Source organism: Myotis brandtii, unplaced genomic scaffold (assembly GCF_000412655.1).
Source record: "Myotis brandtii unplaced genomic scaffold, ASM41265v1 scaffold587, whole genome shotgun sequence".
Classification (NCBI taxonomy): domain Eukaryota; kingdom Metazoa; phylum Chordata; class Mammalia; order Chiroptera; family Vespertilionidae; genus Myotis; species Myotis brandtii.
In genome coordinates this window covers 1,207,177-1,210,682 of record NW_005370207.1, presented here as the reverse complement: position 1 = coordinate 1,210,682, position 3,506 = coordinate 1,207,177, and positions in this window count along the sequence as shown.

Sequence of the window (3,506 nt, the reverse complement as noted above, 5' to 3'; positions counted from 1 at the left end):
TGGCCGGGGCTTTGCAGACCACGACGGGCTCCTGCTCCAGCGGATGCTGTTGCTTCTCCCCGCCAGGGCTGGGAATTGGTTTGTTTTCCAGGCAGCCACCTCAGCCTCCCCCGCTGCGGCGGCGGGCCCAGGGCAGCGTCTGTGTCTATTATTTTTGATTGCCCGTCTTATGGGGCATGAAATCGCCGCGGGGGACGCGGGCTTGGCAGTGCCCTCATCTCCCGGGGCAGGGCTGAGGGGCAGCAGCAGGGAGGTGCCAGCCAGGTGCCGCCCTCTGGCCCCCGAGGACATGGGAAAGGCTGGAGCCAAGAAGCCCTGGCTGGTGCTGCTGGGGCCGGCCCTTCCTGCCCAGGGAGAGCTGAGGGGGCTCGGTGCCTCGGTTTCCCTTTCTGCCAAGTCTGCGGGGCCGTGCTCCCTCGGGGGGAAAGCTCCAGGTGAGAATTCCTTGCCTCTTCTTGTATCTGGCTGCTCCTGAGGTCCCTGGCTTACATTAGCACAACTCCAATCTCTGCCAACCCACCCAAACCATGCCGCTTTGTATATGGATTCTTAAACTAGGCACTTAAACAGCCAATGGGAGAGAGGATTTCTCTGAGCTCCCCTGGTCAGCCTAGAGACAGAGCCTCCCACTGGAGCTCAGCTGCTGTCAGTCCCTCCCAGGGACTTACCCACCCCTGACCCACACCCGGGGCAGGAGACTGTGAGTGACTCCCACCCAGACCAGCCTCGTCACCACGATCAGGCCTCCCCTGCTTTTCCTAAGGGCCCATCCATCCTTCCCAGCAACCATTTGGTCCCCGAAAGGGCCTCCCTCCCGTTCCCCTTCCCTGTGAAGGGGCATTTAACCCTGATTCCAAGTCACCGTGGGGAGCTATTCATCCCCACCCTGGGGCTCGCCCATGTACACAGGAGGCATCCACGTTAATAAACTTCTGTTTGCTCTTCTCTTGTTAATCTTTGATTACCGGGGTCAGCTAAGAGCTCAGCAGCCTTCTCTGATGCTCTGTCTCAAAGCTCCCTCCCCTTTGTCTCCCAAGGACGGCAGTGGTTGGGTGAGGGCCCACCCCAATCCTTCCTTAACTTACTAGTAAGTGCCGAGTTAGTTACAGCCGCAAAGACCCATTTCCAAGTTAGGTTTCATCCACAGGCACCAGAGGGTAGGATTTGGACATATCCTTGGGGAGGGGGACACTATCCAACCCACCCCAGCAGGTGCTGGTGGTGTTTCTCGGTGGCCCCGAGCCGCAGTGCACCAGGGCCCGAGGACACCCGGCTGCAAGAGGCTGTCCCGGGAGAGCTGCCTCTATGCCCGGCCTCCTGGTCCTGGTGCAATTGGGACGACTGGTCAACGTCTGAGCCCTGAGCACAGAGTAAAGGCCTTTCCCTCCCCGCTGGCCGGTAAGCAAGGAAAATGGAAGAAATAGGAAGAAAGGGGATTGAGTCAAAGAAATCAGAGCCTTACCGAATGTGAGCCCCCCCCCACCCCCGGGCAGAGGAGCGAGGGGATAGAGAGGAGGCAAACGCGGCACAACCCCACTGAGGTGCTGGAGCCCCTGGCACACCCCTTTTTGGGGGGGGGGGGGGGGGGGGGGAGCTGACACTTGGGGACCCTGGGCAGCTCCTGGCAGAACTCAGGCTCATCCTCACCTCTCCTGCCTCGATGGTGGACGCTTTCCAAAATGAATTGCCTTCCCCGGAGAGCCCAGGACCCCCCACCCTGAGTGGTTCCCCTCCACAGTCACACACCCCGAAGCTCCTGCTCCTTTCTCCCCTCAAATGCCCCAGGCACAGGGCTCCTTCCCCCAGGCCCTCTCTCTCTTCTCCTTTTCCAGGGGAACAGACCTCATCCTATAAACAAATTCAAACCGACTTGGGAGTTAATGACTGAAACACTAACTACAAAATGGGGCGGGGGCGGGGGAGGCTGTGAGTCAGAAAAGGAAGCCCTGTGGTGGCTGGTCAGTTCTGAGACAGGCGACAGGTGTGAGGCCTGATTTGGGGTGGAGGGGCTCTGGCCATCAGCCCACGTTCACGGCTGGTGTCGGGCCGACTCCAAGTGGCCCCCCAGCCCTGCCCTCTCGGGCCAGTGGCCTTTGTGGGACCCTCAAGCGGTCTCCTTGGACCAGCCTCTGGTCCCGTGAACATGCTTCAGGATTAGTCATAACTGTTTCCTTCTAGGTACACACAGGCCGCACGGCAAAGCTGCTCTGATCCGAGCCCAGGTGCTGTCTCCTGAGCCCCCGCCATCTTCTACGTGGGATGCTGTTACTAACCCGTTCATCGCCGCCCCCTTCTCTCCGTCTCCCTCAAGAGCCAACCATTCTCAAGTGTTTGGGTTCGGAAAAGCACTTGCAAAACGCCTTAGGTGTGTGCCTGCCAGTTTAACCTCATGCGGGTGCGTCACGATTGTGGATCGCATTCCCCTCCTTGCTTTTTCTACCCAGCACTGCTTTTAGGGCTCCCACGTTTGTGTGAACAGAGACCCTCTTGCCGCTGCAGGGCCCATGGTTTGCTCCCAGAGTGTTTTACCGTCCATCCTCCCAGGGATGCCCCCCCACACCCCCATACATACCCCAGCACAAGGAAAATTGCCATGGACGTCCTCGTACCTGTCCCCTTGAGATGTAAGGCTGTCTCTGGAGCATGTGCCAGGAGCAGAAAGGTGGGATCTCAGGGTAGGCAGAGCCCGCACCTGCCATTTCACTCAGCAGAATGGCCACGCTGGTCTACAGCTCATCTCCTCTGCCACATGGAATTCCTTCCCACCGTCACACAGGCTCCCTGACTGTGAAACAGCGAAGCGTGTCGGGTGGGATTGTCAAGGCCGACGAGGAGCATAGGCTCTGGTGAACCAACCATGTGAGAAGAGTGAAGCTACAGAGTGTCACGGTGTAGAAATGCTATTAGTAGTCATTGACGAACTGTTATATTTTTGCCAAATTACCAGACTGTCCAGTAATTGCCAGTGCGTGTCAGTGCTGGCTGTCTTCTGTTCCCACATCCAGACCTACTCCGCCTGCTCCGGCTGGGCAGCCCCACGGGCTCTCCTGATCTGTGGCTCCTGGTGAGGCTCTGGCAGGGGGCCGGCAGGCGGAACAGGAGCGAAGTAGAGTTTCCTCCCGCTCCTACTCCCATGGACCCTGCCTCACTCCCTTAGGCCTTCCTTCCTCCGCTTTTCAGGCCTAGAGGGGGCCAGCCCTGGGGTCCCGTAGCATCTCTGGCTGATTTCCCTGACCTCTACCCATACGTACGCCTTTACTGAGGGAATGTGCGCCGGGACCCTGCCTGGGAGACAGTGTCTGAGAAGACATGAATGCTGGGCTGGACCCGATGCTACTGAGGGAGACAGTTTCAGCTCTAGTCCTCACACACCTGTCTGGGTGCCCCAATCAGAGACCTTGCACACCATCACCGCCTCACTTACCTGCACACCATCACTGCCTCATTGCCTCCCTCCTGGGCAGAGGCCTCAGGTCAGTGCATACCCCACCCCACCCCACCCCACT